At 37.0% G+C, this 16,223-nt stretch overlaps 1 protein-coding gene across 1 annotated transcript in view; it reads right to left on the bottom strand.

Moving 5' to 3' along the window:
- The window catches only part of LOC145693445 (diacylglycerol kinase eta), a 462,730-nt gene extending 447,671 nt beyond the window's left edge, over positions 1-15,059 (bottom strand). Inside the window, exon 1 of the mRNA XM_081769445.1 lies at positions 14,922-15,059. The gene's annotated coding sequence lies outside the window, so the exon portion shown is untranslated. The remainder of the gene's footprint in view (positions 1-14,921) is intronic.
- Between the last annotated feature and the right edge of the window lie 1,164 nt (positions 15,060-16,223).

Raw genomic sequence — 16,223 nt, 5'->3', positions numbered from 1 at the left:
ATTAACCGCTGAATTGAGAAACAGAAGTTGTGGTTCAGTCGAGTCATTTCATGTTTTGCTTGGAAATGTGGCGAATAGAATCTCTAATATAAGCACATTTTCCATTAGTCTATTACTTAACTATATATACGGTACGAGGAGGTGCTGAGAAACTCCTGGCTTTACTTAGAAAGATTAGAGCTAGAGAGATGAAATTACACAATTATATACTATATTTTCCCTTTAGAATGACGCACTTGTACAGCAAAGTAGCAGTATTTGTAGTTCTTACAAATAAAATTCATTTGGTTGCGCCCGAAACCAGGTTTCCATAGCATGTTGGACGTTACGCATGTATTAAATAGTAAAAAAAAAAAAAAAAAAAAAAAAAAAAAGTCTCCCTTGAGATGTTTTGTCAAGTTTGGGAACAAATGATAATCACACGAAGCCAGGCGAGGTGAACATTGTGGATAGTGGATGAATTGTAATACCAGAGTGTTCAATTTGGAAGTTACAATATGGGCACCTAGGCAATTGTCGTGCAAAATACGAATCCGTTTGGACAACTTTTCACGGCGTTTTGTCTTAATTGTCCCGTCAGTTGGTCCAATAGATCAGCATAATATTTGCCAATGGTACTAGAGTTCCGGCACAAGTCGTCCAACAACAAAATACCGCCTTTGCTGATTTCTGGGCGCGGAATTTCTTTGGCCACGGATGCCTGGAGCTTTACCACGGTAATGACTGATCATTTTTCTCAAAATTATAGATACACAGCGAGGTTTCATCCTCAGTCACTATTACCCCCGAAAAAAATCAAAGTAGTTCCCAAGCTGGTCGAAACTGCCTTGGATGCTTCAACTCGTTCCTTCTTCTGATCACTAATCAAACACTTCTGCATTCATTTTTGCTGAAGGCTTCCTCATGCCCAGTATACTGCTGATAATAAACCCAAAAGGAATCCGTAAGACGTTTATTATCTGAGCTCATTTATAGCTGATATTTCCCTGTCATCAAGAATCAGTTTATGGACAGCTTCACTTGCTGCGGTCCATTGAGATTTGTGGGCGCTTACTGCGGGACTCATCTTTAACGACGAAGTGACCAATCCTCAAACAAGCTGTCCTGGTTTTGATGGTACTGTAGGAAGGACACTGCTACTTCAATGTATGTGATATCTCAGAGTAAATACCTTTTGTATACTTTGGAGAAACAAAAATTCATGACCATCTGAATCGAACTCCAAAGCTGTGAAACTCGAATCATTGTTGCGTCATGTCATAAAAAATAGTTTCATTAATGACAAGAAACTTATATTTCCCCATTACACGCTAAGATACTAAGTTTCCACAGAATCTACTTTCAAGGTTTTATGCAGACGGGAGGGAAGCAAAGCCAGGGACTTTTCAGTACGCCCTTGTATATCTCAAACTCATGGGGCAGTTGCTTCCCCTGATCTCAAGTGACGCTCCTGATCTTGTTGCTTAACGGCAGAACTCTCTGAACGTCGTAAAAACACGCTGTCTGTAAACATTAGTATATACTGTATTAAACACACAATTGTACGTTACAAGCTGAATTGAGCAATGTTTCCAATTGGCTAGTCCCATATACACGAGTATGTAATTAATTAGTCCACTTATATGTGTAATTGAAATATAAACAGTGATCCAAGATAATATTAAGATAGCATCTGGCAATCAGTTCGTAGGATTTACGGAAACAATTTGCTTCGCTGTTGCGAGCATTATTCAAATCCTATGAGACACAGAGACTTAATCGACATTTCTGCTGGACTAACACCTAGTATTAGAATTGTGTTGTCATCAATTGGATGTTGATTAAAGCCAAACTTAATTGAACAACAAGATTTTGCTGATACAACAATGTACCAAATCGACATAGGTGAACGCAGACTTTTCGCTCTTGAATAAAAAGGTTCGGGATACAAACTCCGCTAGGCACCCTCATTGAGTTTCCAGGTGGTGTTTAACATATTCAGGATGAGTTCTTCGTAAAGCTGATTCGTTGCTTCTGTTTCTAGTGCAAAGCAGTCTTTAGGCTGTTTTCGAAATGAATAATAATTGAGTGAAGCCACAGATATGCTTTTGTATCCTATTTAAAAGCAACAATAACTATTGAGATGTGCGTTTTTGTGTTTTTCGACCTAATGCAACATCGAGGTTATGAACAATGGGACCTATTAAGTTCCATTAAAATATACGTAGGTTTGTCTTATACACTAGAGACCTAAAAACGGGCTAATGTGGACCGAAGGGTGGCAGAGTTTATGAAGATGCCGGGTTATCGGGAATCGGGTTAAAAAAGAATAAGTATGAGTATTTCCTCAGAAAATACAGTTCTGTACTTGTATATATTTTTCGCTTGAGAATACAACAGAGAATAGAGCCATAGGCATAGAGCCTTTACTATACATGAAAATGAAAATTCATGAATACACACTGTACAGTAATTTACCTGATAAGACAGACCTCAGAAAAACATCCGGCAATGACTTTGAACGTGACTGCGAGAGTTTTTTCGCCCTGGCAGAGTGTGGCCGAGTTATCAGGACTCAGTCGGGATATCGAGTGCCAAGTTTTAGGAACTCTACTGTACTTTACTATATAATGTTACGAAATGTATTGTTAAAGATATACCGCACTGACTTGATACCTAAGTCTTCTATTCCAAGCGCTGCTATCGGCTGAAGGAATTCAACTCCCTTTCGCTAAGGCTCTCTCGCTTAGCAACAGCTGAACTCTTATTGGTTCAACGCATGAGTGTGTAGCAGATGTGAGCTTTAGTTCACATTTTTGCCACGGCTCAAGACATTTTGGCAGCATTATAATATCAAACCCGTACTCTTCCCTAAAAGCATGAAGCAACAAGATTGACGTGTGAATAAAGATAAATTCGAACTAATATTTCAATTATGAGAACATATGATTGGAAACTAACTTCATTTTTCAACTTTGTCACAAACTTTGAAAGAATTTCAATTGTTTAAGTACCTAAAATATACGTAGTTTATGATAGGATTTCTGGCAAGAAGACATATTGGAATAGTTCACAACTTAATTTCAGCTGAAGTTTCCGTTCTCATAGCAGCAGCATCACAGCATACTGCTGTCTGTGAGAAAAAAGAAACAACGAGAACATATCTAAACTTATAGGTTTTGTCGGCAGACGATTAGAACTTAAGTTATATAACGTATGCAGTCGGTGCGTATAGTACTACGGACTGAAGGTGATTTATGCATCATATGCATCACTCAAGTAGTGAAATGTGACCACGCGAATATGAAACGTGTGGACAAACGTCACTATGACTCATCGACATTAAAAGGCGGAAATTACACAAACGATTGTGTTCGAACGAGTTTACATTGTCATCTTACGGCCAAGCGTCCTCTCGTTGTATATCACATGCCAATACAGCAGTACTGGAGAAATGGAGAAAAGAATGCCGTACTCAACGACGCTTGCACAGCGGGATGCGCAACGTAACTACATCAAAGGATAAGATACCTTGTCTTCCTGACCGTGACGGACTATACAGGGTCATCCAAAACATAAGTCGACATTTGAGTACGGTAATGGGTATGGAATCATTTACGTCGACGGTTCGACGCTGTCCGCTGAACGTTGGTGATACACGTTTTCTAGTCCAATCCATTCGCTTCGAATCATAAAAGCGTCACGTTGAACACGAGAGCTGGTGCAGTGTTACCAATTTGAGCGAAAAGTCGCTAAATCTAGGGGATCCGACTTTCAAAATAGCGACTTTTTTTTTTCAATTGGAGATTTTTAAAATGAGTATTAAGAATTTGTCCTTCTGTAATCAACCATTATTAGTTCCGAGCAGTTTTAATGTGTTTCATTTCTTTACTTTTGTTTCTTACAATCAGAGGAACTGACGAAAAGATGGGCAAATATACACAACTTGACCACCCCTCCACAATCCCATTTTTGTTTTCTATTACCCTTTGCCCTCTAAAGAAGAACAATTTGAACCTTCAGTGTCCTTTAATTTGCCAACATTCCCTCGAGAGACTTAAGTGATATAGCATTAATGATATCAAGCCGCTTAATGGTGCACGTGTGAGTTAAAGTTGATTGATACATTGAAACATATTTCTGGATATTACGGGTATCTATGGCCCTGTACCTGCCACGTACGAGAGATGACATCCCTCGGGGAGCACGCTATCCGGGGAAGGAGGAAGAAAGAAGGAAAATGAAATGAAATCTTTAAGTTTTACGTCCCACGGTTATGCCGGTTAGACTAAAAGAGACGGTGATGATGAGAAATGAATGAAATGGTGGAATGAAGAAAGTGGGAGGAAACGGGAGCAACCTGAGAAAACCCACGAGCACGGTGTTTATCCACCACAAAGTCCACACGGTGCGAGCTGGAATCGAACCAAGGACCCCAAGGACTAGAGGTGAACAATCTACCACTGAGCTACCGCGCCCCCAAAGAAAGAAGGGAATAGGGAAGAAAGGAAGCGGCCTGGGACCTGTAAGGTACCATCCCGGCATTTGTCCAGTGTTAATGAGAAAAAACCAGGAAAAATACCATACAGGATGACTGACCTGAGAAAGCAGTTACACCTTTTCGACCGAGTGCCTCCACCGGCATGTTAAAGTAAAGTGTATGTTAGTACAATAATTTAATGATAAATGCAAAAGTCTACTTATATTGGTGAAGTCCTCCCATCCTGCTTCCAGTAAAACGTAAAATGACTGTATTGGCTCAAAATGTGAACAAAAGTGCAGAAAACAATGGGACGTGATCCCGAAATCCAGGATTGGTTGCATCTTGTAGCCAATCACGTAATTAGAGCATATTGTTTGTTTGTGCATAATAACAGTAGTGGTGGTGGTAACAGAAAACTTTGACCTTATTGAGAAAATATGCTAATAAATCACGTCTGAAAGTTTAAAATAGTGCATTTACATAAGAAACTTCGTGAATAATTATTAGCAACTTTTCACCCAAAATTGGAGTATTTTCATCTTTCATTTAGCGACGTTTTATGTTAGCATTTTGACAACACTGAGCTGATGTGCTGAGTAAAAAGCGTTTGTGCCTCCGGAGGGGCCTTACTTCAACCTGTTCTACGATGATTACCTTTACATGCCTTATACGCAATTGTATTTAACACAGTCTGTCAGTAGAAAATGTCAAACATTGTGCGGCCGAATGGTAGGTGTGATTGTGTTCGGCTCTACGCTTACAACATACGATCCGGATTCTACTCATTTAGGGAAACCTTACCAACACCTGCCGTATTAGAGAAGTTCTAGAGATCAAGGTAATACTCATCCTTCAGACAACTCTGGAAGACAAATTTCAGCAGGACGATGTGTGGCCAAAAGCGCAAACCTTGTTCGAGGAGCGACGGATATTGCTGCTCCTTAGGCCTGCACAGTTGCTTGACATAGTTGAACCGTAATTTGTTTGTCATCGTCCTCCGGAAAACAGTACGGATGTCGTGCGGATTCGCATTCAAGCCACTTGCCTGTTTGGTTCGGTGCCAGATGTATAGAGGCTCTGTGAGGCTTTATCCTGCAAAGTTGGATGTGTTGTGGAATTCAGAGATTGTACTAATATCTATATAGTCATGTAACGAATCTATAGTTTAAATTGCATTCCACTGACACATGTCTTTCTTGGCGTTGCAATTTTCATGATGGCATTACTCGCACGTCACTTGCAACAATTACCATACATTACCGTCTTAAGTCAAAATAGCTCCTTGGTCTGTGATCCACAAAAATAAGCTTTTCCTCTTCCTAAAAATGTTTCATTTGCTATATGGTTTTATTTCTCCTTCACAATTCAGTCTTTCTTTTAACTATCCGAAACTGAAAAGTTATTCAACTTTCATTCTCATAACTTCTATAGATATCACCAGTGGCATATACAAGGAGGATTTCGGGATTTTAACAGCCCTTAAACAAGATGTTACGGAAAAATAAAAATTAACTATATTAAGATGTATCTACGAAAATCACGCGTGCTCTGAAAGGATATGAGATTAGTGACTGAACCCCCTTGATTATCACAATAATTGTCATCTTTTGAGTTTTTACTACTTTCATACCATATTATTTATGAGATTTCTCTGTTACTTAATATAATAATAATAATAATAATAATAATAATAATAATAATAATAATAATAATAATAATAATAATAATAATAATAATAATAATAATAATAATAATAATAATAATAGACCTTTTTAACACATGACCCTTCTACCCCTAACATTTTCTCTTCCTCACTATTCTTTCCCATATAAGAACTGCTAATAAATAGCATTGGACGCAAGCAAAAATGAATAGCTAAATAAGACTAAAGCAAGACAATATGAAAATTTCTTTAGGAACTACAAGCTTTTATTACATAATTTATCAATGAAGAATCCAGTTCTAATATACATATCCATTTATATTATTATGGGGGCCAAGGTGGCTCAGTGGTAGAGTAGTCATTTGTGGTGCATGCGATTCCTGGTTCGATACCAACATGCTCCAAGTGGGCTTTGTGACAGACAAGCACCATGTGCGTGAGTTTTCTCGGGGTTCTCCCGTTCCCCCACCCCTTTTCTTCATTCCACTATTTCCTTAATCTCCGTCTCCCTTAGCCCGGTGCACAATCATGGGACTTAAAGCTAGAAAATCCATTTATTGTATTATTGAATCAGATAGTTTCGAAATTTAAATTGTTAATTTGCTTCTAAAATATCTAAAGATGCATACAAGGTAAAAATATAAATTCTCAAACACATGAGCAGCATAAGTTTGATCCATCATCTACAAATATTTCTATAAGTTTGGTTATTGAAAAATCATTTTTAGTACGAAGGTTAAATTAAAGATAGAAATTCTACTTTAGTCTTTGCTTTACGTCTCTGCATAATACAAAGATTATGATGCTCCTGATATTAAAGTTGAGGTGGAAACTAGTTGAGTTTTGTCTGAGGTTTTGCGCTCAAGAAAATGTTTAAATCTGCAAATAGGAGCACTGCAAATGAGCGCTCCAGACATACTAAGTTGCAGGCAAGTCTAGAAACTTATATGATATGATTCTTTTGCAATTAGTTTCGCTGGGGATCGAACCTGTGTCTCCTATACAGGGTTTACATAAAGTCTGGACGGATTTAATTTGCTTATAATTTTCATAAAAATGCTCATAATGAAATCAAATAAAATGCAAACGGTAGCGGAAGGATTAAATTTTTACCTGTAATCTGCACCAGCTCAGTTCATTTACCGCCACACCTCCAACTAGGCGCCATTTACGTCCACACATTCGCGTAGGCCCGACCGCTTGGCCGCCAAGATCACCCGACCTTACCCCCTGCGACTTCTGGCTTTGGGGTCATGTGAAAACGGAAGTTTATGCAAAGAAGCCAAGTGGTTTGGAGAACTTAAAGGACAAAATTAGGGCGTCTGTGGCTGGCATTTCGGATCAAACACGGAGGAACGCTGTGAGTGGATTCCAGCGCCGCCTACGCGAATGTGTGGACGTAAATGGCGCCCAGTTGGAGGTGTGGCGGTGAATGAACTGAGCTGGTGCAGATTACAGGTAAAAATTTAATCCTTCCGCTACCGTTTGCACTTTATTTGATTTCATTATGAGCATTTTTATGAAAATTATAAGCAAATTAAATCCGTCCAGACTTTATGAAAACCCTGTATTAAAGAACAAAACTATTATCTTGCGAGGAAGGTCTAGCTAATATATAACATTGATTACAGAAGTGTTTGAAATTACGAAAAATTAAAGTGAACGATTAAGAGGAAATGCCTGTAGATTCGTATGCTCCACAATGTTTAAGATAGCTGAAAAACAAAAGGTCTCAGGTTCATAGCAGTAAGAGTTGAGAAAGTACCCGGTCAAATTAAACAGCAATAAATGACCTTTCAAACATTATCACTACATATTTTGTTGAATTATCTATTTTCTAAACCACTATAACCCTTCAATTTTTAGCTTGTCTTCTATTTTAAGAATTGAAGGGTTCCTCCGAATAATGCTGTATGACACATTTCATCGAAACCAAGAGAAACCAAGAAAAATTTAGTATGCTTGAATATACAGTAATGCTTCGTGGAGAGTTTGCCAGTATAGTCGTGCCATATCTTGGACAATGGAACACAAGTCTTTCAGTATATGATAGTCATGTTTTGCAGAGCATGATTCCACTAATAATTCAGTAAATTCCAAACTGTGCCATGCAGCGTTACTCGGTTGAGTGCTTTAATTGTAGAAAAATTCCAAATCAGAGGAGACAAATTAGTTATTCCGGAACTGAGAACAATAAAAGTGTAATAATTGTGTTATAATTTCCTTATCACATTCAAGCTCTCGCACTGATAAGATTACAGATAACATAAAAAGTTGTTGAAAAACAATCAGTAGTGACTATTGAAAAAAAAAAATATAACTTATTCCCCAAGAATAAACTACCATTTATGAATTTTAAAATGAGAAACCACTTACGCTACAGTGTAGTGTTATTAATAAAAATGTACGTTTATGAAATATGAAGAAAAGCGCCTGAAATGTTTTTGAAAAATCTTCCGAAAACAAGTCACCCGAGAACTAACTAAGCCTTGTGATTTCTTTTTCTCAAGTGACATAATCCATATGACACTGTTGTTAAGAGCTGTTTATTAATGAAATATGAACAAAATACCCTGAGCGACTTACCCAGAAAGGACCAATTCCTAAATGAAATGAAAATTGTTTTATGCAATATGAACAAAATCGTTTTCGAGAAAATTCCGAATTTTAATTAATTTTTTCTTTTTTACCATTCAGTAAACCGCCCTATAAACTTTAATAGTAAGAAAATTTGAAAATCTCCTATAGATTATGTTACAAAAACCTTAAGTTTAAAATTTGATCTCGAAACGTTGAAGGATTTAGCCTCTAAATGAGTGTATAATTTACACTGTATATTCTTAAGACGAGCGAAAGAATGAACAAACATCAAAATCCCCTCTTTCGGCACGCAAGGACCATGGAAAACGTATAAATCTGTTGAAATTTCTACTTCGATTTTATATATGATCTCCAGACTTTCTTCTCTTCTATCGTCGTTCGAAAGTAAAAATATTCATTACGAAAGTGATCAGAACTTCCTACTCTCTAATCGCTTTAATTTGTTACTTTCAAGCAGGCACGTAGCGAAGGGGTGGGTCCGGGGAGTCCGGACCCCCTTCGAAACCAGAAATGTAAAAATATTAAGGAGCGATGAAACAAAAAGAAACGAGAAAAAGAAAAAATCAGCGTTAAAAATTTAAAAAAACCTACAGCAAGTTTTTCGTTACTCTCTCTTATGAGGAGTTTTGTATGGAGGAAACGAACGGGTGGGTCAAGTTTAAAATGGACATTATTGTAACGAAGCATTCCGCATTCGATTCTATCTCCATGCTAATCCTATGGACTACTGGTTCGATAAACCGGTTCGATCAGATACACTCTCAGGTAAAACTTAAGAAATGCCCACAATTACTAATAATATGAACCTGGCAACATAGGTTCTAGTTACACTTCTTAAAGATATTCTCAAATTCGTGGCAACACTAATCCATTTTACAGGATACCTTTCCTGCCGAAAGAGATCTCGTTGCTACTCTTGACGGCATTAAACGAAGATAAGAAAGAGAAGAAGAAAGAGAACAAGAAGAACCGAGTGCGAATAACTTCGGAAGACTATATATCTTTTTCAATATTTTTTTTATTCTTTTACTCAAGATTTCTTTATAGTTATTAAAATACTTACTAACATATCCTTATTTTATTGTCTTGACAAACCATTGCCAGTAAAATAGTTTAGACTGATTGAGCCCCTGGTGTGTAACTATAGTATTTCATGTCATGCCCCCCCTCCCAATTACGAAATTCTCGTTAAACGGACCAATATATGTTGCCAGTAAATGAGCGATCGAGTCCCTAATAACCATAGTACTTCGTCACGGAACTCCCCTATTACGAAATCCTGGCTACTTGCATGCTTTCAAGCAATGAAAGTCGAGACTTACAGTTTAATATAAGAATCACTGTGATAATCTCCATCGAGAATATAACTCGCTTAGTTGGAATTTGGCGTTCTTTTCAGCACCAAGGGTATATGGGGCGTGAACTTACAGTTTAAAATTGAAATCCGAACCACCGTAACGGGTTCAAGTTTCAAGATTCTTTCACCCCAAAATCGAACCCGGAACTCCGTGCACTAAAGGTTGTGCATCAGACGCCACTGGAACAGTAGGGAGAGCTTTGGGGTTGGCAAACAGAAAATTCACATGATAGCTACTAGAACGTTTCACAGTCCGAAGAATTATCCAGTTGATGGACTCAAATTTATATTTTTCATGTGTTCCTCGAGTAGTGCTTGTGCAGTAACACTATGGTATATGATAAGGGATAGCACTTATTTCTAATAGTGAATGAGAATCGTAATTAATATTGAGTACTCTTGTAGATTCCCAGTAGCCACTAATTAGCGCACTTGCCGTTAATGTGCCTGTTTACAAATCCGGAAATTAGTGAAGCGTGCTTGCATTGGCGAAGGTAAGAAAGTGGATCTTGAAAAATATACCTTAATCCATTTATTCATAATAAAAGCTCCCTCATGGCTATATGGTTAGAGTACTTGCCTTTGGTGCAGGAGACCTGGGATCGATTCTTGGCGAGAATTCACATGGTTTGGATCCCACGCTAGGCTATACGTTCATGTCTCACTTAGCCATGCCGCTGAAAGATGTAATGAACTGAAATCCAATCAACCATTTGCTCATAGGTTTCAAATTTTGTCTTAGCTTCTAAAAACTCTGGAAGCGGATGTAATATTGACTGTAATTTCTTGAGATCGAACATATGTAGCTATTTAAAAACTATTTCAAGAATAGCGGTACCGGGTTCGATTCCCGGTGGGGGCACTCGCTCGAAAAAATGTATAAACGCTTTTTCAGGCCAGCCACCCTGAATGAGGTTTTCCTGGGTTTTCCTCATTCACACCAGGCAAATGCCGGGGTGGTACCTAACTTATAGGTCCCAGACCGCTTCCTTCCTTCCCCCACCCTTTCTTCCTTCCCTTTTCCCGGATTGTGTGCTCGCCGAGGGACGTCATCCCTTAAAACGTGAAGGGCTAAATAACCTTACAAGTAAACCTTACGTTTGGGTGAATCGAGTTGCTGACTGAGACGCATATGAGAAAGTAGTACTAAATGTGGTCAGTATTTCAGTGAAGTTGTAGGTGCGAAGCTCCAGGGGTTTAGGAGATACAGCTACTAGAACATCACATGGAAGTACAGAATAGTCTTCATACAGTTGGAGGTAAAAGCCCTGTAAGGCATCTTGTAACGACAAGAGGTGAATAACAAATATATGGGTATATATTAGGACTAGGGGGAAGTCATATAGTAAGGGTATACCTGACGGCGGCCATGTTGAAATCCGCCATTTTGAATTAAGGTTAAGTTTTTAAAATAGGAATAGGGTCATGTGATACATGATTTAAGGCGCAAATTTAATCAGAAGAACAATGGTGACGTTAATTTTGATTTACGCGCAATTGGTAAAAAGTTAATGGGAAATTAAATATTGTTGCAGCATATGTATTAGTCCTTTACCCACCTTGTAAATTTTGTGTTAATGATAATAATTAAATAAAAAGCAGGTGGATAAATATTAGGTCTATGGTAAGAGTTACCTTGATGGCGGCCATGTTCAAATCCGCCATTTTGAATCAGACAAAAGGTTTAAACAAAACACATAACATTGACACCTTATTAATAGCAACGGACAAGAGCGACCGAGAAATAGATGTGAACAGGATCCAGGAAAAACAACGAAATGGCGTGCAAATACAGCATCAAACAACTAACATTTTAACGCCACCATTGTATTTCTGATTAACTTCTAGCCCGAAGTCATCTATTGCATTACTCTATTCCCATTTAATTTTGTGCTGGTTAATGATAAAGCAAAAATGGTTATACCGTTGGATTTATGGTAAAATTTGCTATTAATAAGGTTTCACTGTTATGCGTTTTGTTTAAAACGTTTGTCTGATTCAAAATGGCGGATTTGAACATGGCTGCCATCAAGGTAACTCTTACCATAGACCTAATATTTATCCACCTGCTTTTTATTTAATTATTATCATTAACACAAAATTTACAAGGTGGGTAAAGGACTAATACATATGCTGCAACAATATTTAAATTCCCTGTAACTTTTTACCAATTTCGCGTAAATCAAAATTAATGTCACCATTGTTCTTCTGATTAAATTTGCGCCTTAAATCATGTATCACATGACCCTATTCCTATTTTAAAAACTTAACCTTAATTCAAAATGGCGGATTTCAACGTGGCCGCCGTCAGGTATACCCTTACTATATGACTTCCCTCTAGTCCTAATATGTACCCATATATTTGTTATTCACCTTTTGTCGTTACAAGATGCCTTACAGGGCTTTTACCTCCAACTGTATGAAGACTATTCTGTACTTCCTTGTGATGTTCGGGTAGCTGTATCTCCTAAACCCCTGGAGCTTCGCACCTACAACTTCACTGAAATACTGGCCACATTTAGTACTACTTTCTCATATGTGTCTCAGTCAGCAACTCAATTCACCCAAACGTAAGGTTTACTTGTTAGATGCCGAAAGCCCAGAAATCTAAATCCTAATTTCAAGAATGTTAGTTTACAGTGAGCAACTCAAAAGCATAAAGGGACAAAAAAAAGTATCACTTATGAAATATTTTTGTTCAAAATTATTCTAATTTGACACTTAAAATTTGAAAATATACAGTATTTAATTTTTTTTATGTATTAGAGTATTGTGAAAGCAAATTTTAATATTTTTTTTCGATCCAAACTATAAGTTCACGTTGCATAAAATCGGAAAACAACTTTTATAGAAGTTGGAAATGAAGGGTCTAGTCTACCCAATTTATTTCAATTAATTTATACTATTGCCTATTGCACTACGCAGCGATGAATAGATCGAAAAAGAACTACAAAAATAAACGAATTAATAATAAGTATTTTAGGGAAGATTGAATGGATTTACACGTGCTAATGAAGTGTCCGACGAAAAAAAGACTAAAAACCTCGAATACATCTACCTAGGTAAACAGTAATATTCTTTATTTCAGAGTTCATCTTACTTTCTATGTTTATCCTTAATGGTAAATGTACGTTCAACTCTCCCTAATAATGTTTGTGTTAAAGAAACAGTTAGGGAATTGACTGCAATTATCTACTTAATATATTATCGAACATTCGCCTAGTGTTTCTCGAAGAAAATACCAAAACTGTAGTGAAAGTAACCAAGCCGAAGAGAAACCTCAAATTCTATTGATATTTCAATGAATTTATCATTAGTTATGATGCCCCTTAGAACAGACTAGACGGTAAATTTACTCTCTCTCTCTCTCTCTCTCTCTCTCTCTATATATATATATATATATATATATATATATATATATATATATATATATATATATATATATATATATATATATATATAATGTTTGGTAACACTCTCCAACTTTAATGTGTTGAAATTCCAAATTAATATGTCTTCTTAAAATTTTAAATCAAAACAATAGGACTTTAGTCATAGTTTTACGAAATATTTAAACTGTGTTCAAGAAACAAGTTATGGCAAACATTGTCTATATTACTAAGTGTTTTACATCAAATACCAGGCCGCAACTCGGAGTATTGTCTAGTCAACATTAGTCGGTGGCTTCTATATAATTAGAAGTCACTGTACACTTCTGTGTCTACTTCATAAAAACTGTGGAAATTTTATTTTAATATTATCTTGATGGAATGTTAATTGGAAACATTTCATCTAATGAATTCTTTAAAAAAAAAAAAAAAAAAAAAAAAAAAAAAAAAAAAAAAAAAACAAGCTATAGCAGTAAAGAACATTCAGTTAAAATTATGACACAACATCTAGAACACGAAATATTTACAACATCAAACACACAAATAACATCAAAGAAACATGCTAGTCAGTTTGAGCAGACATTTGGATACACAGATTTATTTTGAGCGCGCTATACTATAATTTGACAATGCACAAACTTGAAGGACCGTCTGGGTGCATCTATACCGCTCGTCTACGCGTGCCGACTGACCTATTGACCTTTGACTTGCTTGTGTTAAGTTTTTCGGCAAAAATCAATACCCAGGGCCTAGTTGAGGGAATTATTCAAGCTAACAAAGCAATCACAACCTTGAATTGAAATTATATTTTCTTACGTTGTATCGAGTTGTTCCTATGACATAACTTGTTGATTGATTAACTTTCTTTAAAATTCAACCTAACTTTTATAGGTGTCTAATATTAAATAAACATAAAAATAAAATTCAAAGTTCTTTGCTTTGCAACAGCGCAACAAATTGTTGTTCCGCGTTAAATTGCACTTGGTTTGCATCAGAAGAACTATTAAAAGTTAACATTCGCACGCAACACATGTAGCACAAGTCGTAAAATGCTGCATAAAAGTGGCAATAAAAAACGATTTTACTTTTTTCTTATTTTTAAAGCTAAAATGATATGTTAAAATATTTTTGAAATAGTCATTGAAAAGGAGATGAATAACTAGCATCGCTTGTAAAAAAAAATCCGTGTTCGAAACAAAACATGTCAACATAAACAAAGATGAATATTGTAAACAATAATATCAAAGCGTTTACTTTCTAAGTCCAGTATTCAGCAAAATTTTCAAATTGCTCGGGCAGTATTGATTTCAGGCTCCACACAATACAACTCTTTCATCTGATAAAAAGCAAGTTGTTCGTTTCACCAATAGCACGATAATATTAGCGTCTGACAGGTGCAAAGAGTACTTCTACTATACGGAGAGACTACTTAGAACCTAATGCACATACCTGACACTTCTTCCGTACTACTAGAAGCGTTTGAAAACATAGCCACTATGTGGTCTAGACGAGGCTGTCATGGTGAACGCCGAACAACTGACTATCGCGCAGCGCGTAAAATGTCAATACGAGCCAGTCGTGAGTGAGCACCAGCGACGTGAGGTGTATTTTGTCGTCATGCGTTCGCGTTCGCCAATATTTGTCCTCTTAAAAAAAAACATAGAATAACCTCTTCTTCTTCTTTTTCATTTTTTCACTTCATACGAAACCAAGTTCTGCCTGGATGAATATATCGGCATAGGATGAACAGTTAGGTGCATGCTACGGTGGGGAGACATATTAAGATAAATGAGTAATTATTTATTTGGAATAGGTTTTCTTTTCTGAATCTTACATACTATACTGCACGTATTTGCTTATGTGTCATTGCTCGTCAAAACTGAACAAGCAAACAGTTTGATAATATATATTAAATTAGGGATGCACGCGAGACGCGAGAAGTCTCGTCTCGTCTCGCATTTGCGAGACGAGACACGAGGCGAGGGTGAAAATTTTATGCGAGACGCGAGACGAGACGCTAGACGAGACTCGGTTAAGTCTTGCACGAGAAGTCTCGCGAGACTTCTCGCAGTCTCGCAACATTTATGAATTACATTTAATTGTATATTTAGTGATTTTACATTTATTGAGTCTTCTAAGTTGAGCGTTAATGCCTCCAGGAAAAAAAAATGTTTGGGGCAATAGACATTTTATGAAATTTATTATTATTCAAGGTTGATATTCAGAATTAAAGCCTTCTTTAGTTTCTAAACATCATTATAAAAGAAAAGCTTTGTAAATTGGATTTAGGAGTTAGGATTTAGATTTCTGGGCTTTCGGCATCTAAGGCCATTTAGCCCGTCACGTTTGAGGGATGACCTTCCCTCGGCGAGCACACAATCCGGGGAAAGGGAAGGAAGAAAGGATGGGGGAAGGAAGGAAGCGGCCTGGGACCTATAAGTTAGGTACTACCCCGGCATTTGCCTGGCGTGAATGAGGAAAACCTAGGAAAACCACATTCAGGGTGGCTGGCCTGAAAAAGCGTTTTACACTTTTTTGACCAAGTGTAGCTTTGTAAATTGGAAATTTCAGCATCGATTTAGGATTTTATTTTGCGACACAAACACATAAACGCGGGCGCGCACGAATACATGAACTTCTGTTTTTGGTCTTAAAAGCGAATAAGACTCCCTATTGCTGCGAAATGTGATATTTTTGTTGTTTCTGTCTTTTTCACATTACTACTAGCGATTAATGTTAGGGATGGCGGGG

The sequence above is a fragment of the Thermobia domestica genome, chromosome 8 (assembly GCF_964235325.1).
Source record: "Thermobia domestica chromosome 8, izTheDome1.hap1.1, whole genome shotgun sequence".
In the NCBI taxonomy this organism is placed as follows: Eukaryota; Metazoa; Arthropoda; class Insecta; order Zygentoma; family Lepismatidae; genus Thermobia; species Thermobia domestica.
The sequence above is the reverse complement of the archived record's forward strand: the minus strand, read 5'-3'. Positions and strand labels throughout refer to the sequence as shown.